This window comes from Chelonia mydas, chromosome 1 (genome assembly GCF_015237465.2).
Source record: "Chelonia mydas isolate rCheMyd1 chromosome 1, rCheMyd1.pri.v2, whole genome shotgun sequence".
In the NCBI taxonomy this organism is placed as follows: Eukaryota; Metazoa; Chordata; order Testudines; family Cheloniidae; genus Chelonia; species Chelonia mydas.
In genome coordinates, this window is record NC_057849.1 from 223,172,331 (window position 1) to 223,195,381 (window position 23,051).

Here is a 23,051-nt window from a genome sequence, read left to right on the forward strand (position 1 = left end):
TTTTCTTAAAGGATGTATTGCACATCCTTGTATGTATTAGACAAAGACTAGTCGACCATATCTCTGTATCATAGTTGCACACAGATTTGGAGAAGAGTGGAGGTGAGGAATTGTTCTCATGTGTACCTCTGTTTTTCTTTCTCCACACCATTCTTTAATGCCTTTTTTCCCTCCAAACTTTTCTCTCATCCATCTGTGGGCCCTGTGCCGTTGTGACTTTTGATGGCTGGTCTGGATATGGCTGCCTCAGAACTCAAGTCAACAGTGTTGTGAGCACCAGTTAAAGAGAACTACTCCTTCCCACCTGCAATGCTCCCGATCCACACCCTGTGGTACTGGGAACTTAGCTACTATCACTGGTACATCAGTGAAACCCACTGCCATCTGGCTGGTGCAACTGTCACCCATGTATTATAAACCGTCTTAGATTGTTTGCATGGATCTACCCATGTCAGAAGGAACTGTATACATAAGGTATCACTTTATGACTTGTAACATTTTTTTTAAAAAACTGTGATATAATAATTGCTTATCTTTAATAATATTTGCCAACCTTTAAAAAAAAAGAGTTGGGTGAAGTTTAGTGCTCATTAAAGTTGAACAGCACTAGTTACAGGCAGGTGACATATAAACAGAACTTTATGGCCTCCCCCAATGGGCATCAATCCTAATCTGCAACACACCTGCTACTCCAGGTCTGGACCTCTTCTCATCAGCAAGTGCCAGTCATAACAGACTGTACAGTGATCTGTTATGTGTTCAAAGATCACACATGATTTAGGCATAATTTAAATCCAGCTTTAGTGGTGAAAGTCTGATGCATCAACTCACAGCTTCGACTACTCGGGTTCTTTAATGATGAGCTTTCTTTTCATTCTTTCAAAACACATTCTGCTTTTGGTAATTTCTAAATTTTCAAATATACATATATATTTAAAATGTTTTTTTTAAAAGAATTACTGTGCACATGAAGTACTTTTCAAAAAAGCTTCCATTGCATGTCTGCTATTTTGGATTTGTCACACACATTCACACAGGCCTAACATTTTCAAAAGGGACAAGTGATTTTGAGTGCCTCACTTTTTGGATGCTGAACTTGAGATATTTTAAAGGGAGCTACTCTTCAGAGGGTGTTAAGCAGCTTCTAAAGATCAGGCCTTTTTAAGGCATCTCAAATTGGATACCCAATACCACTCATTTTTTTGTAAAATATAAGCCATGATACTGTGTAATGGCTCTAAAGTAGCTATTGCAAGCAGTATACTAAACAGCTTTACATCTTAACACCACATGGGCTCTCAGAGCAAATTCTGCTCTTATTAACAGCTATAAACAGTGGTGAGCTGGAGCCGGTTCGCACTGGTTCGCACGAACTGGTTGTTAAATTTTGAAGCCAGTTTAGAACTGGTTGTTAAAGGGGTGGGCAAACTGTGGCCCCTGAGCTCTTGGCTGGGGAAGCTCCCCTGAGAATTTTTACTCACCCAGCGGTACTCCGGGCCTTCGGTGGCACTTCGGCGGCAGGTCCTTCAGCGCCGCTGAAGACCCAGAGCGACTGAAGGACATGCTGCCGAAGTACCACCGAAGAACTAGAGCGACTGAAGGAACCGGTTCTTCAGCTTCTGGCAGCTCATCACTGGCTATAAACCTCATTGACCTAAGCAGTGAGACAGTAGAAGAACTGGGGAGATAAAGGAGAGGGTGTGGCCTAGATTGCTAGAGGGAGCCTAAAGAGAAGAAGGGGACTTAGGGTTTCTGCATCTGGATCGATGGGGAGCCAACCGCATGCTCCCTGCACTGTATAATTTGTTGCTGTGCACTCCCAGTTAGTATAAATGAATAAAGTTGCAGCCTAATTAATCCATATCCACATCCTCCTGTTTCTCTTCTAGTGTGGATGGACAATTGTATTTACTGCCACACTGCTGCTGCTAGGATTCTGCCATTGTGTGGCTCTTGTATATCTCATCCTCATGTCTTTTCCCTTGTATAGGGTGCAACCAGACCCAAATCAGGCAAAGTTCCAGTGCTGGAGTTGTTCTTCATGTGCCTTTTCAGGCATGCTGAAAAATACCTAAGCAGCAGCCTCTAAAGCAACATTAGTTTTGCTGTCCAATCGAGGAAAAGCCCCAACGCAAAACTGACCCAATGGGTCAGCATACAAGGGACTTGCTAGTTTACTAGGAACACTGATGCCCATTCCCTCAAATTTACATGAGTCAACCTATGATTTGCTTTGGCACTCCTTATGCAATGCAAATTAATTTACTGGCAAGGATATATAACTAGGCACTATTACAAATGCACATTGTAACTAACAATTTCTTCTGCTTTACATTGCAGGAATCTACCCACAAATTCCAAACTGTAACCTTTCAAAAATTCCTTCCTCTCCAGGCCGCATAATGTAGACTCAAAGTATTAGAAGACAAAAATATAACCATAGCACATGGTCATAGCACTCTCTATGGATCTCTCTCTGCATACAGTTTAAATAGCCTAGTACTGGCTTTATCATATTTTGATATAATACAGTGCAACCTTGACCTCCAAAAATACTACTATATTCAAAAACAGAGCAAACTTTCTAATTATCAGAGGTTCCCAGGTACCATATAGAAGAAGCCCCAAAATGTATTGTTTGAATCAAAAAGTCATTCTTTGTCTACAAACATGCTATCAGTTCTGTTTCAGTATTTATTTTGAAAATGCTTTACCCTGCCCTCTCTTCCTCTTCCCTGACCTGATGTCAACACCTTCACCTCTGAATGAGAGTGCAGCTGAGCAGGCCAACATAAGTACGAAGGTAGTGGGATTTTAGCAGAAGACAGAGTGGCAAAAGTAAAATACCTGTGGATTTTATCCATTGTAATACTACTTACATGGTACTTTACATCTTCAAAGCACCATATAAACATGAACTAATTTATAGCTATATGCCCCTTTGCAATAGTGAGGAATTTACTATTACTAGATTGGGAAAGAGACACAATAAGAGTATGTGGCTTACACTAAGTTACACTGAACCAGTGGCAAAGTGGGGATTAGATCACAGGTGTTCCTGGCTCCCACTCCCCTGCTCAGACCCCTACAGCATGTTCCCTTTCTGAACTTGATCATGCTACAGAAGGCTCATTTACTCTTTTCTCAGCAACTTCTCATCTAGAAAAGGGACTACAAATTCTACTGTTGTGTAACATACACCTCTATTGGAAGAATCTAAGTTTCATTTTCCTGACATGATTATTCTGCAATCAGAACTTGCAGTTATGAGCACTGCTTACTAGAAGTTAACATGATAGGATTGCTCTTTCTGAGGCTCACGTATTTTTTTCCCCTCAAAGCTAATTTGCTGAGCTGCAAGGACAAATTGCTCACTACCAAGTCCTGACTATAAATATTCAATGCAGCAGTGAGCCAGGCTAGCTTTCTACAAACAGCAAATTCTTGTTTTATAGAATATCTCTTACAACTGTCTGGAGAAATACAAATTTCCTTGACACGTTTCAGTAGATACTTGTTATAGCTGTTTTCAGTAATCAGCCATTTCCTGGTTCCCAAAGGCAAATAATCAAGGATTAAATTACACTAAAAGCAGAAGGGAAGATCATACCTAACTCAGATTATATGCTCATACATATACACAGTACTACAGGTTAATATTTTGCCTTTGCTCTGACAGAAACAGAATCCAGGGCTCCCATTTAAACCAATAAGAATTTTGCCACTGACTTCAGTGGGCACAGAATTGGACTTTATGTGTTTGTTTTCTTGGGCAACCACTGCATAAAATATTAGGATATAAAATATTTACCTTGACAGTGAAAAAACATCAAAAGCCCTTTGTGACAGGGTCGGGCCAGATGGCTACAGGAGAGTAATAGAAGGCAGATATATTAGCCCCAGGTTAAATAGGTCCCTTTTCCCTGGGTAAGGTAACAGGGAAGGTTCCAGAACAATCAGGAACCTTCTGGAGACAATTAAGACAGACAGAACACCTGCAGCCAATCAAGAAGCTGCTAGAATCAATTAAGGCAGGCTAATCAGGGCAGCTGGGTTTAAAAAGGAGCTCACTTCAGTTTGTGGTGAGTGTGTAAGGAGCCGGGAGCAAGAGGCACTAGGAGCTGAGAGTAAGAACGCATACTGTTGGAGGACTGAGGAGTACAAGCATTATCAGACACCAGGAGGAAGGTCCTATGGTGAGGATAAAGAAGGTGTTGGGAGGAGGCAATGGGAAGTAGTCCAGGGAGTTGTAGCTGTTGCACAGCTGTTCCAGGAGGCACTCTAGACAGCTGCATTCCACAGGGCCCTGGGCTGGAATCCGGAGTAGAGGGCAGGCCTGGGTTCGCCCCAAACCTCCCAACTGCTGGTCAGACACAGGAGGAGTTGATCTGGACTGTAGGTTCACGAAAACGGCCAAACTAAGGGCTGCTGTGAAGCTCCAAGGCGAGCAAATCCACCAATAAGCGCAAGACCCACCAAGGTAGAGGAGGAACTTTGTCACAACTGGCGTTAGAAGTGGGATCTGGTGTGCACAGCGCGGCGGAAGAAGGAGGGTGTTTGGGAGAAAAAAAAAAGGGAGAGGGTTTTTTTATTTTTTTCACCACAATGGAGGAGGTAGTGCAGGCACTGATACAAGCCACAGCTGCCGAGCAGGAAGCTACCCGTGTCCAGGCAGCTGCCCAACAGGAGGCAGTATGGCTGCAGCAAGAGACTAATCGCCTACTGATGGACCAGGCTGCTCAAGATCGGCCTGTGTTGGGGGAACTGGTAAACCAGGTAAAGGCCATTACAGAGCTGAACTGCGGCCATGATGAGGCGCAGATCATATGGGCCAGCAATTGGCTGCAGAAAATGACGTGGAAGGATGATGTAGAGGCATACCTCCTGGCCTTTGAGGGGACAGCTCTGCGGGAGGCTTGGCCCCAAGAACAGTGGACTGGCATCCTCGCTCCTTTCCTGTGTGGGGAGGCCCAGAAGGCCTACTATGATTTGCCTGAAGAGGCTGCGGCAGACTACCCCCAGCTGAAAGCAGAGATCCTGGCCAGATCTGGGGTAATGACCCCAGTGCGGGCCCAGCGGTATCATGAGTGGAGGTACCAGGAAAACAAAACCCTGTGATCCCAATTATATGACCTCATCCATCTCGCACAAAAGTGGTTACGAACTGAGTCCCAGAGTCCAGAGGAGATACTATAGGTTCTTGTCATCGACCAGTACATGAGAGGACTACCGCCAGACCTTCACGCCTGGGTAAGCCAGAACGAACCCTCCACCTACGACGAGGTTGTCACGCTGGTAGAAAAGCGAAGGACGGCGAGGGAGCTGACCTGACCAGTTAAGGAAGAAGCACCCAGGGTTAAACTAGCAGCACCAAGCCCTAGAGCTCAGGTGACTGGGCCACCAGGAGAGCCCAAGTGGAAAAAGAGAGGGGCTGAAGGCTCACCAGAAGCCACAAAGAGTCGGAGCACTAAGGGGAAAGAGGATCGTGATGTTAGACTGCCCAAACCAAGAGACGGGGGAATACCTAGGGCTCCATACAGATGTTATGCCTGAGGGGAGTGGGGACACATAGCTGCACAGTGTCCCAATGCTGAGGAGCCTATGCAGTGTAACCTGGGGAACTGGGCAGACCCATGCTCCCTAATCCACCTCGTGGGGGTCTCAGTAACCCCACATACGTACACCAGACCAGTGAAGCTAAATGGGGTAGAGACCACAGCACTGGTTGATTCGGGGAGTGCTATCATGCTTGTCTTGGGGAAGCTCATGAAGTGTAGTCAGCTGCTGTGGGCTAAGCGTATGGGGATAACATGCGTCCATGGGACAGTGGGTATTACCCCGCCATCCCAGTAAAAATCGAGATTCAGGGGAACATTACTGAGGTAGCAGCAGGTGTAGTCCCTAAACTCCCATACCTGGTGCTCATAGGGAGGGACTTCCCAGGGAAAAGGGACCTACTTAACCTGGGGCTAATATATCTGCCTTCTATTACTCTCCTGCAACTATCTGGCCCGACCCTGTCACACCTTGTTTTAATGTTCCCAGTCCTTTCATTGTGAGTCTCCTCAAGCTGCCAGTTGTTGTATAAAGCAAAAATTACCTCTGTAATGGGAATACAAGAAAGTGACCTAATCTACAAAATATGCCCACAACAGACCTGATTCTGCTCCCACTCAAGTCAATGGAAGTTTCATCTTCAATGAAAGATCCTACTACCTGTGCAAAGCAAAGCATTACTGGCTTGCAGTGAAACATGCTTAAAACATATGTCAAATATAATTGGGTCAGATAAGAGATTATATGCAATGGCATGATTTTCAAATTTCCTAAAGCTTTAATGCAGTATAAAGTTGTAAAATAACAGTACTTCAGGAAGCTTTAAAGATTCAATATCTCAGGTCTTATGCTCTTCAGTCATTTGATTGCAACATGTCAGTATTTAAGCAACGTCCCTTAATATGAGCCCTGAAGTCTGTTCCCTGTCACCATTTACATATCCAATGCGCTGAAATGCTGACCTCCTATCATCCTTACAGAAATGCAACTTCTGAGAGTAGTACAACTGGCTAAAAAGTGTTAGCTGTACAGCTTATGGAAGTTTTAGTAATCTGGATGGATTTCTCATGGGATTCTACATAACTATACAAATACTTCAGAGAATCATTGAAAATTCCTACTACTATTGTGAAATTCCCATTGCTTAAAAACATAGCCCTCTCAATCATGATTTCATGGCTAGAAGAGAAGTATCTGTTCTTGTTATAATTTTTTAAAAGAAGTAGACAAGGTCGGAGAGGATGAAAATAGGGGATTTAGACTGCTTTACGCTCCCATTTCACAAGTAGATGATAGGTTTTATCACGCTTACATGATAAAGTCTTGTTAGTTAGGGTGTTGTTACAGCTGCCTTCCCTGTTTAACTTGCTGCTAATACAGCAAACATAATCATCCTAAACATGAATTGGCCAAACAGAAACAAGGCTCTTTTTGCATACCCTGCAAAAGAAATCTGTAAATGGAAACAACAGTACTACCTTACAGGGGAGTTGTGAGGATAAACACATTCAGGATTGTGAAGCACTCAGATACTATGGTAATGGAGCAATATAAATACCACAGATACAACTATGTTCTGCATGAAACAGAAAGAACCCAGCTTGACATTCAGATGCCAGGCTGAGTTTGCAGGGCTGCCAGTTAGAGAAAACATCTTTTTACTTATATACTTAAGCAAATTTAATGCAGAATCAATAAGACATAATAAATGTGGAGTCCACAACGTATTGCATCATAAAAATTATTGGCATGAATCCAGCCACAAATGATAAGACAACAAACTAGCACAAATAAAAAAAATATTATAGCTCCTCAAAACCACACTTTACTTGGGCACTTTCCATCAAGCCATAGCCTACAAGATGGGGCAGAGCATTGTGTCTTGAAGGTTAAACTCAATATTCAAAGATTCAGACAAAACAGGGATAAAACAAGATCAAACCATCTTGGTTTGGTATTACAAGAAACTTGAGCAACATTTTGCAAATGCATAACTTTCCCCAGTTTTGTCCCACCCTAAAGAATATATAGCACAAAAGGGCTGCTAAAGAAAATATCCACATAATATCAAGAGTAAGATTTTTTTCGTGAAATATTTCTCTCTTGCTCCCCTGAGGACTGTGACGTCATTATTTTAATAAACTATTCAAGGCATCCGATGAAGTGAGCTGTAGCTCACGAAAGCTCATGCTCAAATAAATTGGTTAGTCTCTAAGGTGCCACAAGTACTCCTTTTCTTTATTCAAGGCTAGACACCTCAGTCCTCCATAACCCTCAGAACAAAACCACATCAGTCAATATATGTTACTGCTGGAAGTCAGTCTCTCCTGAATGGCTTGCTGCTTTTCTCAACAGTCTTATAGTAGCTTTACTATGGAGTTTAGTAAATGAGTTTAAGTTATCTGCTCTGGCTGAGACACTCATCACTAGAATGCAGAATGTCAATCACTCACATTATCCAGAAATATTAGCACACCACAGATTCTAATTAGAAACTAAACACAGTTTTATCTAAAATGATTCAGAGAAGGAGTAAGTTGATGCATGTTTTAGAAATCCTTCTTGTTGCACAGTAGTTAGTGATAATACCCACCGCACAGCTCATTAGCAAATCAAAATATTACACTGTATAAATATTACTTTGCTCTTTTATGTTTAACAGAAGTCCAAGATCTCAGGAACCTCCATTACAGAGTAGATGTGATTTAGTTATATTGGAACATTGTAGAAAATGGAAAGCAGACCTGATTGTCCAAAAACAGCAAGAGGGAAGCCAATACACTGTATACTTTGGTCCTCCCTCTGCACAACTAGCACTACTCAGCCTCAGGACATTCGAAACTCTGGAATATCTACTGGCAGAACACAAAGAAACTATATATTGTACAACTCTGTACATGAATTCTCAGTACCTCACTGCTGGACTTCTTTTTTTCTTGAAAACAATACAACCCACTATAAATCTTCACAGCACTAACTTAAAGTTTAACTAAAAATCTGACCAGAAGGCTGAAGAAAACTGGCACAGAACTGAAATCAAAAATATAAATGTTTAATAGCAAAAGAAGGATATGAAAGGACATGCAGCTGTTTTTCTGTACAATTTCTCAAAATGGGAACTGGAGAGCATGTCACAAATGTAGACTGTACTCTCACTTCTACTTGAGATAAACATTTATACTCTATTCATTTTAAACAGGAAGACATAACACTAGGACATGACCTTTAATTTCACTGAGCCTGTGAAAGCAAGCCACCCCAGCTCCACTGCAATGCAGTTAAATATCTAAGAAGAGATGCATGGTATTCCACTGCTTTGTTATTACAGGTGTACTTGATTTTACATTCAATGAGGAAGGTGTAGTTTTATGGCTCTGTGGAAAAATCTTTAAAATGCTTGCGGGTGAGTATCTAAGTATCCAGATTGGTGCTGGAAAACATAATAGGAAGATAAAGTACTGAAGAAATTATCTACATGCCAATGAACAAGCGGTTAGGTAAATAATAATAAACCATACATAAATAGATTTTGTTTCTTTTTAGTGTTATTACAGATGTGTGCCTCCTTGGTTCTTTTACAAGGGTAAAGTTCTGATGCTTAAACGCTAACCCTCTAAGTTTCTGTAGGCTGAAAACTGATAGAGTTTATGGGATATTTACAAAGATGAAGGAAGATTAATTTACAGGGGGGAACATACATATTTTGAACAGTCAAACTGGTTTGTGTGGTGAAGCTGGTAGTGAAATTTGTTTCTTCTTTGTAAGCTTACCCCCCTCATTTACCCCATAAAAATAAAAGCAGAAAAATGATTAAAGAGTGTGCAACTAAACACTTAGGTGAGCCAACAGACAAGTATTTATATAAAGCAATTGTTAAAATAAAAAATGAAACAGGCCAAGTTTTCAAAAGTGGCTACTGATGATGGGTCTTTCTGTTTTTTGGGTGCACAGTTTGAGACATCTTAAGGAGAGGCCTGATTTCTAGAAAGTGCTGAGCCCTTTTATGGTGTCTCAAGTAGAGTAACCAAAAATTGAGGCATCCCAAAATAACTGGTAACTTTTGAAAATCTTGACCCCCGCCAAGGTTTAAAGAAAAGTTCTCCATTATCTGTTATGAATAGTTTGTGACACTTACATGAGAAAAAGCAAGAAAATAGAACTATGCACATAAAGGGTAAAATCCTGGCCCTATTGTGCTGTTTCCTGGAGTATAACTGCCTGAAGTAGGAGCTCTGCTTTCGTTTAGTTTGACCTCTCATCATGAGGGGGCCCCTTCATGAGCTACTGAGGGCTCAGCCCTGGGTTACTTCCAACACTGGTTGTATTAGAGTTATGCAGTCCCAGAAACACACAACTCCAAAAGCCAGTGAATCACTCAAAGTAAAACTAGCTAAACATCTACCTACATAATCAACATGGCTGGGAAAATATGTGTTAACCGCATCAAACCATACGACTTTACTCTGCATTTTTCATAAAATGGGAATATGCAAATGCAATATTGTATACACTAGTATTTATAATATGTCATCTATGAAAAAGAAACTGCAATATTAGCTTATATAAGAATAAAATATGCCATTACAGGAGGTTTTCTACTCTTCAAATAGATCTTCAGTTTTAAAGATAGCCTTTAATAAAATGCTTTGTTTCAAACCAGCACATTTTCATTGTCACTTCTTTTCCTCCCATGATAATATGAGAAAAGCAAAATCTTGGTCGCTAATAAGCCCAAATTTCATGGAAGTTGAGATCTGGAGTAAAACATTACAGTTTGTACCCAATCTCCATAAGGAGCTTGACCAGATCCAAAAATGGCTGAACTTTTATCAGACCTTTGTAAGTTAAGTCCATCTCTAGATAAAACTTAATTTCTTAGCTGTTGGGAAGGGTTCCAGACTGCAAAAAAACATCTGGAAATATTTTGCCTTTCTATACAGCCTTCCAGCTGAGAATCTCCAAGTGCTTTACAAATACGAATAAATTAATTCTCCATACACTAACATGCCTCTGAAGTATTACTATCCCAATATTACATACAGTGAAATTGAGAAACAGAGATCAAGTGACTTATCAAAGGTCACACAGGAAGCATGTGGCACAGCTGGGAATAGAATAGATATCACCTGATTCTTCATCCTGTGCTTCAGTCACAAGACCAACCTTCCTGTCTGGAAATGTGTGTAGGATGTGTGACAGATATTTGTCTTCTGTGCTACCTTTGAGAAGCAGAGCTGAATGAAATTTTAATAAGACAAGCCAAAAACACATTCACTTCGTTTCAGTTTTTGTTACTAATCCAAAACCTGAAAAGTTTGCTGAGGCTTCTGAAAATTTTGATGCACCTAGGTTACACTTAATAAAAACTTGGGTTGGACTGTATAGTTCTGAGTAAAAACCAGCCAACACTTAGCTCTGCATCGATTTGACCTGAAACAAGACAACATTTGATGGTTTAAGCTCATAAATGTGAAGATTTAGGATCAACTGAAACCAAATTTAAAACAAAACTAGGGTGCTGCTGAACTGACAACTTCAGGCATTACCATGGTTTAAGTGTTTACTAATATTAATAGTAAACTAATATTGATTAAGAAAAAGAAAAATACATTCAGTGAAAAAACTGTTTAGCTCTGCTAACTTCTAATTCAGAGAATTACAAAAACAACAGCAAATTAAGCTAATTCACTATACACTTTTCAAGGGCAGGGACTGTGTTGAACTGTATGTTTGTACAGCAATGGGGCCCCCATCCTGTCTGGGGCTCCACTGGACGTCTGGGCACCATGGTATCACAAATAATAAAATGGTGATGCCTAGTATTAGTACCCAGGTGAATAACGCCTCTACAAAATCCTCAGATGCTGACCATGTCACCGCCTACATCTGAGCAAAAAAGACTTCGGCAATGTCCATGTTTGATTTTAGTATCAAATTCTGGTCTTACTAAAATTTTCTACCAAATATCCGGCCATGAAAAACGTGTCACGGCCCGTGAAATCTGGTCTCCCCCCGTGAAATTTGATCTTTTGTGTGTTTTACCCTATGCTGTACAGATTTCACGGGGGGAGACCAGCATTTCTCAAAGTTGGGGCCCTGAACCAAAAGAGAGCTGCGGGGGAGGGGGGGGTCACAAGGTTATTTTTTGGGGCGGGGTCACAGTATTGCCACCCTTACTTCTGTGCTGCCTTCAGAGCTGGGCGGCTGGAGAGTGGCGGCTGCTGATTGAGAGCCCAGCTCTTCAGGTAGCAGTGCAGAAGTAAGGGTGAAAATACCATAACATGCCATCCTTACTTCTGTGCTGTTGCTGGAGGTGGCTCTGCCTTCAGAGCTGGGCTCTTGGCCAGCAGCCACCGCTCTCCAGCTGCTCAGCTCTGAAGGCAGTGTTGCCGCCAGCAGCAGCACAGAAGTAAGGGTAGCAGTACCACAACCCTCCCTACAATCACCCTGTGACCCCCCCCATTCCTTTTTGCGGCAGGACCCCTAAAATTACAACACCGTGAAATTTCAGATTTAAATAGCTGAAATAATGAAATTTACTATTTTAAAAAACCTATTATCATGAAATCAACCAAAATGGACCGTGAATTTGGTAGGGCCCTAATTATATATAATTTCACATTTCTGGTAAGAACTATGTTTATTGCACAGAGAACAGTAATTTTTCCAGACTGCACCATAAATAAGTAAGGCCATAATCTGGCAATTGGATATGTGTGGATGGATTTTTGCAACCCCACAGATTTGATGGCAGGATCAAGGATTAGGAAAGCCAGAAATAAACTCCTAATATGAGTATTACAGAACTTCAGCACCTGACATTGCCAATACAGTGAAGCACTGTTTTTCAGTGACACCCACTTATCCAAATGCCTGATGAATAGTTAGTTAGACACGTTAGATGAATTTTCAAGTTCAGACTAAAAATAGGCATATTCTGGTAGTGTTTTCAAAGCAGTTAATTGTTATTGCATCAATTTGACTTTTTTGTTTGTTTTTGTAAATTTGGGTTCAGAATTTTTTTTTGGCATTTTGGGGTGCTATTTTTGAATTATCCCAATTAAAATTGATTTAGTTAAAAGTGTAAAGAATCACACGGCTCTTTTGGACTTAATAAATAAATAAGTATCTCTATTGTCTGTTAAAGTTGTTCTAAAGCAGTAAAGGTCATCAATGAAGCACTGTGTCCACTACTGGTAGAGACTGTTAATGTAGAAGAGAGGCAGAATTGTTAATGTCTACTTTTGGCAGCCATCACTAAAAAGAAAAAGTCACTTGATGCCAATAATCTAGCTAAACTTCTACTTTTGATTATTGAAAGTAACATCTCAAAGTATCTGGGTTCTTCAGGTCTCCTTGACCTTGGATAACCTAAGTACAGATCTGGATATGCCACAGAGACTATTGTTTGTGTTGATCACCTCCTGATGATGAGTAAAGACGAGGTGGCTGTGGTGGGACACTTAGTTTTATCCGATGCCTTTAGCACAGCTAATCATGAGGTATTGTAGACTCGCATACGAATCCTAGAACTGTTGGCTTTCTTTTCTCTCAGAGAGATCCAATAAGGTAGATTGGGCAACTGCTTTTTGTCCTGAGGAATCTCACATGTGGGCTCTGCAGGGTTCCATTATGCTCCCCTTCCTCTTTGGTATGTAAGTAAGATAAATAAGGAGGCATGGTCTGACACACTTTCATTGTGCTGATGACACCCATGTCTATACCTCAATCTTTTCCAAGCAAGACATGGCTCTTGAATGTCTTTACAGTGTTTCATAGAGAACTGGGTTAGCTGTCTGAAGCCCAATTCTGATACGACTGAAATGATGGTGACAAGATGCAGGAAGCAATCAAATGTCATAGAAAACATATTATAAAACCGCCTCCTATATTGCATGTGTGCTTTCAATTCATTTGCATTATCAGTGTATTGTAGGGTCTCGGTTACTGTTAGAGAATTATACAGCTGCCATGACCATACTTTTTCCATCCATCTGACCTGAGGATTGTGTTTGGTTCTTTCAAGTGTGGATGTCATTACTGTGATCTGTGCCTTAATCACCTCAAGATTAGATCACTGCAATCAACCCAGAAACTGAACTGGGTACAGCATGCTGGCCCCCACTTATTAATTTGTGTAGGTTCCCATGAGAATATGACACCAATGTTCTACTGAATATTTATCAGTTTGAGGGTGGAGTGACAGGTCTTGATTTTGAACTGTAAAGACTTAAATGGCTTGGGATCTGCCTATCTGAGAGATCGCCTCTCTCTGTCTCAATGCCTCCTTAGTACAAAAGAGAAGAAAATGCCAGAAGGATGTGGTTTATGAGCTGCCTGGACTGTGTCAAAGGCATGAATCTGGTAGAATCTTACCCCATGGTAAGACCCATATGGGGCGTTTGGAAAGGCTGAGCTTAATAAGGGACAGTCGCTGTGGTTTACATAGGGTATTAGAGTTTTCTTCTCTGGTCAGTTATCACCTCTTCATGATTAAGAGAGTTCCTCCTTAAAAAATGGGAAGCACAGAACAAGGTTTTGTACCTTATCACAACGATCTACAGTCTCCTGAGTCACATCTAAACTTTTGTTTTAATATCTAGCTTATATTGACTGCATCTCATGTGTGGTGCAGTGGAGTAGCACAATACACTTTCAGATCTGGAGACCTGGAATGAAATTATTTAATTATTATTAAATCCTGGTTTAGGTCATAAGTGTAAACCTGTAGCAGTCTTTTCTGTCCTATCCACAAAACCACCACCGCTCACTCTGGCACTTTAAGCAGGCCACTAGAGAAGAGGTGATCCAGGTGTGGACTGGGATGCACCAAGAGAGCTCTGTGTGGAAATGTGCCCAATGCCTGTCCTCATCTTGTACTGCTTTAGTGTACCAGTACTTTATGTACCAGTACTATTAGTTCTTTGTTTTAACATGCCACACTTACTCACACTCTTTAAGACAAGAAACACAGATTTAAATGGACAGCCTAGTGCATTTAATGCCAGCCTCTCTATAGCAGTATTACTTTTGCAGATACCAGTGGAAGGGAGATGAAGTAGGCGACGTAAGATGCACTTTCCGGCTTTACCATAGTTACACATGGAAGTCCTGCCACAACTTATCCCCAGGACACAGCTCCAAGACAGTGGACATATCAGATATCAGGAATCATTGGGAGAAATACTATACCCTGTGTTATGGAGATGCTCAGAGTAGATGATCATAGAATCGTAGAATATTAGGGTTGGAAGGGACCTCAGGAGGTCATCTAGTCCAATCCCCTGCTCAAAGCAGGACCAACACCCACTAAATCATCCCAGCCAGGGCTTTGTCAAGCCAGGCCTTAAAAACCTCTAAGGATGGAGATTCCACCACCTCCCTAGGTAACCCATTCTACTGCTTCACCACCCTCCTAGTGAAATCAATGATCATAGTGCTCCCTCACGGCCTTAAAATCTCTGGGTGAAATCCTGGTCCCATTAACTTCAACAGAGACAGGATTTCAGCCTATAAATTACTGATGTACCACATTTCAGCCAAAAACCCAATCTAAGAATATTTTTCCACTCTCCAAGAACCAGAATAAAGACAAATATGTTCATTCTGAAGCAGGTTCAGGGAGGACAAATGCACTATGAGCTGTGTTTTCCCACATGCAGTATTTTTCTATTTCATATTGTGCCATGTCTGTCATATAGTACACAGTTTTGACATTAGTTTTATTTTCCCTCTCTTTCCATTAAATATCTTACCCTTAATATTTTCCTTTTATATTAACTTTAATACTTTGAAAATCAAATTAATTCAAAGAAAGCATAATGCAGAAAATATCGATTTCTCGAAAAGTAGGTCAAGTGGTGGCTGGGTAAGTCTAGTCCAGTGTCACAGCACAGTTAGTTCATTAAATAATACTAGTATCTGAACTTAACATTTCCATTTTTTGAGAAAAAATTAAACTAATTTTAACTGGGCTTCCAAAATGGCAGCTACATCAGCACTTTCAGTTTTAGAATTATTGCTCTTCTTGAAAGCTAGCAAATAATTCCTAATTATATTTCCTCAGACACAAACTTTGAATGTCTGCACAGTGCTAAATGTACAGTGGTCACCATTAAATTCTTTACAATTTTATCTTTGCTAGGAATTAATGTTGCTACAATAAATTCCATGAATACTGGGGTAACATTAAATACAATATGTAGCCTCTGATAGTTCATCTATCCTAAAAACAAAACTGCAGCTATCTAAATTGGCCCCAAGGATATAGAACAGCATAAGGCATCCTGAATTACACTACAGATGATGAATTTGTTGAAGTCTGACCGTCTAGGAAGAACTTTTCCAAAAATCAAGTTCACAGACATTTGGGTAAATCTGACAACACTAGAAGGGTTATGCAACGCTACAGTCATGACACAGCCAGAATTATTTTTTAAAAAGTGTGTGTGTTTCAGGAACTTCCTTAACAAAAACACATTTATCAATTTTGTTTTTTCAAATTTCAAAATAAGAATCAGATTCCTTTCCAAATAAAACTGATAGTAAATAACGTACGTGATACTGATTTTTAGCCTGTGAATGAAACATCTAAGGATTCCACGCTGGAAAAAAGTGCAGCTTGCCCCTTAAGAATCTGCAGCCTGCTTGTATCATCTCTTAGGGTGAGAATCTGCTATTCATATCCAATCTATTTAGTATATTAAGCTTAGTTTGCGTTTTTTTTTAATTTGCTAGGTAATCTGCTTTGATCTGTTTGCTATCACTTATAATCACTTATAATCTTCTTTTGTAGTTAATAAAATTGTTTTTGTTCTATCTAAACCAGTGAGTTTGAGTGAAGTGTGTGGTAATCATAACTCGGGGCAAATGCTGTTGCATATTCCTCTCCACATTGAGTGAGGGGGTGAATTTTATGAGCTTACGCTGAACAGTTCCCTGTGCAGCGCAAAACGATATAATATTGGGTTTATACTCCAGAGGAGGTGTGCGCCTGGAGAGCTTGGAGTTGCCTTAACTGTAGCCTTCCTATGCAGAGGCTGGTCAGAGAGCCTGCATGTAACTGCAGCTGGGTGTGTCCCATCTGTATGTATGCTGGTGAAAGTGCAGGCTAGAAGGTTTTGCAGCTTGTCAGAGCAGTACAGTGTGAGAGGGAGCCCTGGTTGGTGGGTCAGGCACTCACTGGTACCCCAGTTCCAGGTGGCACCCTGGGGGGAACCCGCCACAATGTGTATACACATGCAGCTCAGAAGCCTGATCCAGCTCCCAGTGAAGTCAGTGGGAAACTTTCCACTTCCTTCAACAGAAATTGGACCAGGTCTTAAGAGAGCAAATCTTCAGTCTAGCGCTGGTTGAAATAATTGTTGCTAACAGTTTATTTGTAAAAGCATTTTTCATATCTGGTCAGCTCTTATCGATGTCCAAAAGGTATTCACCAAATAATCTAATGGTTCCCCCCACCCCCGTGAATTACTGCATAATTTATTCACAAATAATATTTTCCTCATTAGATCAGCTGCATTTCAGTCATAATATGCAACCAAGATTGATAGTTTAGCACCATATGCTGATTATGCTGTGGTTTATTTGCTTTTCTCACAAAGGTTTTAAGTAACCTTTAAAGCACTACCAAAAGTCATACAGCAGTACTATGTGATAACTCTTTGGTACAAGGAATCAGGGTTTTCCAAAGCTATTTGCTAATGAAATATAAAGTGCATTTTCTAAACTTTCAACACCTTCCACTGCTTTAACTGTTATAACTACTCCTGTGGTAATTCTGCACCACTGCGCAATGCAGAATTTTGCAGAAATTAATGTTGTGCATGCAGAATTTCCTTCCCCCCTGCAAAGAAATGGGCTGCAGAGATGTTGACCACCACTAGTGGCTGCTGGACCCAGCAGAGCCCAGCTCACAAATAGAAGACAAGGACAGGGGGAGGTGGTGGATTCCCAGAAGCTGCAGTTCCCAGCACACCCTCAGGGAAGGAGAGGGTGGCATGCAGGAAACTCCTTGCAAGCCCGGGTCCCTCGTCAGACTGTTGCTCCCTCTGGATCCCTGGGCTCCAGGGTGGGGTGGGGGTGAAGGGCGTGTGAGTGTCTGGGCTGGAGAATGGGGGCATGGCTGGGCTCTGGGGGGGAAGGAGGTGCAAGTATTTGGTCCCCTGGCTGGGCTGTGGCAGGGATGTGAGTGGCTGGGCTGGGAGGGCCATGGCTGGGCTCTGGGGGGAAGTGGGTGTGAGTGTCTGCCCCCCCCCCCCCGACTGGGCTGGCGGGGAAAGGGGACACAGAAACAGTAACTGGTCGTCACAGGGGTTTCTTTAACTCTCTACTCCTGGGGGAATTTTTGTGTGTGTCTGTATTGTTGCAGACATACTTGCTGACAGGTATTTTGAAATAAATTACCAAAATAATTGAAACTGGCATGATTATATAGTGTTATTTTAACAAATAAAATTTGCAGAATTTTGAAGAATTTTAAAATATTGTGTGCAGATATTTTAATTTTTTTGATGCAGAATTTCCCCCAAGAGTATATAACTGACCCTTTAAAAGCTAGATTTAGGCAACTATGTTAAAAAAGACACCATTACACTTTTTTTTAAACACACTTCTGTCAGAATTTCTCTTATCTACTATTGTTAAAACTAATATGTAGGTACACTGTATAAGAAAGTGAACAGAAAAATATTTTGCTATTTGTTCAGTTTTCAACTTCATGCATTTGACTGTACTTTGTGTATAATCAGCTTCATTGCTTCCCCGGTAGAGTCAATCCGTTGGTTCCCTATCTGCATGAGTCTTTCACACTGAAACATTTATAAGTTAGAAATATATGACTTTAAAATAACAAAAAAATGACATAAGAACTCAGGATCCGGTGTAATGACTGAAATAATTTTTAATTCATTTTTTGTTTTTACCCGAGTAGATTTCAAAATCTGATGATCTTGGTGACTGGAAATTTTGGATACCTGACTGAGATATTTTAAGGAAGCCTGATTTTCAGAGTGGGTTTTGTAAACCAGGTTTTAACAAATATCATCTATGTCTAGTGTAGTTATGTGCAACTGTGTTAGCACCCTAAATATAATACAGGCTAACACATTTTAAATGTCAGTATAGATTCAGCATCAAACTAGTGCTGTGTCCTTTAAAAATGTGGTAGACAGGTGCCTATTAACTCAAAACAACATGTACACTACTTTTTTGCAGCCTTGCTAAGTGACTTCAATGGAGCTAGTGAGATGACAGGTTTTGCTTTAGGTTTGCTGAGAGAAAGGCTCTCTTTGAGGTGAGAGGTAGGGACTGGAAAACCTCCGATGATTTTTCTGTGAAATTAAATAACTTACTTGTGTTTGTTCATGTAAGAAAATTAAAATCCCTTATTAAAAGAAAAATGATCCTAAAACCACAGTACTAGCCATAGTAGCCAAAAGCACGTATTTTGAGAAAAGAACCAGGACATATCTGTTTTAGCTGCTGTGCCAATAACTTAAAGGCATAAACTGAAATAATTAAGGCATCTGAAAATGATAATGGAGACCCAACCCAATTCTATTCACCGTACAGGAAAAAAACCCCTCATTAACTTGCAGTTAAGGCTGAAAGAATCTATCATGTTCTTGAACAAAAATGTACTATAGCACAGTAATTTGATCAAGAAATACACAGACACTGGAAAGCCTGGAAATTCAAATCTGAGGGTCCATTTTACAGAGTCCCCAGACACATCTGTAAATGGGTGAATACAGAGTTAGGGTTACCCAAACCACGTTAACTACATCCATTTAGGCTATCAGCCATTCTTCATCGCTTCTCTGTTCCTTGTACCAACGACAGAAATTTTGTTGGTTTTGGATCCAAGAGCTTTTACTAACAGCTTTAAGTAGTCATCAGCCTACTGATGAGATGAACATGTGTGATGGATAGATTAAGCTACCTCACAGTGTCTGATTATTGTCTGGATGGCAATATGGGGCAAACTTCAGGTTGTTTTGATGAGCTAATAAAGATTTTTGAAATATTCTATATTTTTTTAAAGTGAAACCTTTACTTTGAATTCCTAGGCTTTCTGAAAATAACGTCAAGAAAACTTCAGTGTTATTTGAAAGAGAGTTTGCTATAGTAAAAGTGACAAAGTCTCTCAATCTTGACTGTAGATAATTTTTTTTTGCCTGGGAATTTCCAGCGGCTTTGTTTAAATCTGTCAAATCATCTAGCAGTGTACTTTCTCCTACTCCTGCAGGGCTCCTCAGCTCTGCAGGAGACAATTTGTCTCCCTACCACTCATGCCCCTGAGGAGCACCTGAACTCTACAAGAGAGAGATGGATCTGAGGGGAAATTATGCTGCAGGGAAATTGTGCTCTAATGGAGGACCTAAGCTCTGAAAAACAGACTGAGGCTCTGCTCCTGGAAAGCAACTAAACTCCATAGAAACAGAGTTCCCCTTCATTCCCTCCAGCTGAGCTTGTTGAGTAGTTGCTTCACAGATGCAGAGCTGTGAATTTTTTCCTTGTTTAGAAGAAGGAATCATTAGAAAGTATGTACCGGCCTGAAGTGGGGTGTTAGGGTGCTGTTGGGTCATCCAAATTTGTTACATATGTGAAAACATCAGTTAATACATGAACAAATGAATAACCAACTCTCCTCTTGCACTACTCCTCACATGGACCACAGGAATAAAACAAGCATGAAGTTCTTAGGTCAAACCATTGTGAAAATACAATGTGCTAAAACACAGACATTTTTTTTTCAAAAAGTGCAAACATGTTGGTCCAATTTGCCTAAAACTTAAAAAACAAAACAAAACCTCCACTGAACAAACATCTGGCAATTGAAATTATGGAGCAAGGCTAAAAGTGGGCTTATAATAGGAAGCTAGGTTCAACCTTAACTACAGAGAAACTAGCCCCTCACCATAATGAATGTTGTTTTAAATTTTTCTTAATAAGTAGGATATTATAATTATTGGAAAGGTACTCAGATCCTTATACATTGTACAGTGGGATAAGTGGCACAGATATACAATTTATAATGGCCAAGAGATGGGACCTGATTTCCAGCAAAGCCCTTTAATGTTACAAGTGCAATTTGGAGTCTGCAAATAATTATGTCCATAGATCAGGTAATTAGAAGGGTTCCAATTGCACTCATAGTGAACTGTAGGCACAATTATTTGAGGGTGCAAAATTGCATGCATGAAATTAAGAGTAGACTGAAGCTTGGCTAAAAAAAATCAAGCCCTTTCTCTTGGAGGTGGAATTTTTAACAAGGTTACAACTTTCTTGACCAATCCCTACTGAACAAGTTAGAATCAAGTGTTTTGCAGTTCAGAAATGACAGATCCTGTACCAACTATGGTACTTGTTTTATCACAACAAAGACTTCACAAGGTGGAGTATAGTCCACTCCTGAGTGGAGAAGGCACAGTGTTCAGATAGAACTCATAAAACAGAGATTTATACTAAAACCCCACAATATGGAAACTTTGTGCACAATTTTGCAATCCGCAGTCAAGCAAATAGTCCCACTTAAGTCAATGGCAATACTGTATAAGTAAGGTTTAAGGACTGCCTAGCATTCCAGCAGAGTCAATATTCTGGAAAACTTCAGAAATGGTACTATTGTGTGATTCCCTCCCCACCCCGAACCCGGACTGTCCTTACTGTTGGTGTCTGTAGACAATCTCCTCAATAATTTCAATTCAGGGGATGTGGTAATTCATCTGCCAATTCTCTCTCAGCTGTCCCAAGTACAAAAGACCAAAAAGGCTAGACATTTGCTCATTCCTGGACTGTACAGAATGGGTCAATGTATGCTGCAGATGGACTTCCAGATTATGTCCATCCTTCTGTGAGCTACTGAAGCTAGATACATTTTTGATCTATGGAGCACTGCTGACAATCCAAAAAGAGCTGGCTGGTCAAATAGTGCTGATCTCCTCATTTCCAGATGCTAAACAACATTTTCAGCATTTAAAAAAAGGCTTAAAGTGCACTATGCATTTGACGAATATTTTCACTTAACCATTGGTGCAGTGATGTCGTGTGGTTGCCTATGGAAGGGGAGCGGTCTGTGTGATCGTGCCAATTTCACATTCATGTAAGAAATAAAACCTTCTGCATTCACACTTCAGCACAAGCGTGGATTCTTTAGGACCCTTCCCACAATTTACTCACATTCTACAAGATGTCCTACGTATGAATTTCATCAAAAGGCATCAGAGATCCCGCATCCATGAGGTCCCCATATCCACAAGATACCTTTCTTCCTTGCTCTTCTTGTTATGTGTATTATCAGGCATGACATTTGTTACAGTTCTCAATAGGACACCTCAGGAAGAAAGTGTTCAAAGAATTTACAAGCCACACAAGAGCAGTAAGAATTGCAATCCAGACAGGGTTCTGGAACAACTGTAAAGTGTCTAAACCTACCCTTTTAAAAACATATCTAAAATGCCCCTTTTCTAAGGCAGGCTGAGAGGAGATAGCCCTCTTTATTAAAGGCTCAATGTAAAGGAAAATACATACTAGCCATCAGGTAATATTTATGGACCAGATTCTCTGATATAGATGCCACTGCTTTGAACTGCATAGCTGGTATACTACGGCCTTAAGCCGGCACAAAGCCAATGTAGGGCTCTTACTACACTTTCTTGTCTGCATTTTAACTTGGGGATGTTGAAGCCAGGATTACTGTAGAGCTGCCTCATGGGGGGACCAACACAGTGCAGCATGTGGATTGGGGGAGTGTAAAAGTGAGCTTTAAGTCATCTTTGCCAAACCCACTTCACCTGTGTTCTGCACAGATTATACGTGTGCTAAGATCTGACAACCCAATAGGCCCTACACAGCAGGCACCTACAAAGATGCACTGCAATTCCACTCTAATAAGGAATTATTTTGGAAGGTAATTTACCAAAAAAGTATGCCTTCCAAAATACCTAAAGAAAACTGTCAAGCTACTGGCTATAACAGAGTCCTCATGACTCAAGTGTTTAGTGCCTACGATAATAGATCCAAATTTTACCCTTAGAAATCATTTTGCTGATAAACTGAAGTGCGTCATCAATAGCACATGCTACTTTTTCTAAAACCAAAATCTGAGCAGATCTATTGAGAGTTCTTATCTTTGGTTTTGGCAGAGCCAGTTCACAAAAGGTTATTTTCTGACTATTGTAGCTTCCAGTGCAATAAAGTAACAATGTTCTTTTGTTTGTTTGTTTTAGTTTTGTGTTAAGAGGAGATTCATCCCCGTCATGATTCATGTTATCCAAGTGGACATGAACAGAGAGCTGACATTTACACATGTGTCAGTCATGTTTCAAATAACATACAAACATAAAAGTGTCTATACTGGGTCAGACCAATGGTCCATCTAGCCAACTAACCTGTCTTCTGACAATGGCTGGTGCCAGATGCTTTGGAAGGAGTGAAAAGAACAGGGCAATTTGTCGAGTAATCCATCCCCTGTCATCCAGCCCCTGCTTATA

At 40.6% G+C, this 23,051-nt stretch overlaps 1 long non-coding RNA gene across 5 annotated transcripts in view; it reads right to left on the reverse strand.

Annotated features, from left to right (window-relative positions):
* LOC114019152 overlaps window positions 1-23,051 on the reverse strand; it is a 353,232-nt gene that overhangs the window by 67,285 nt on the left and 262,896 nt on the right. The window lies entirely within an intron of this gene.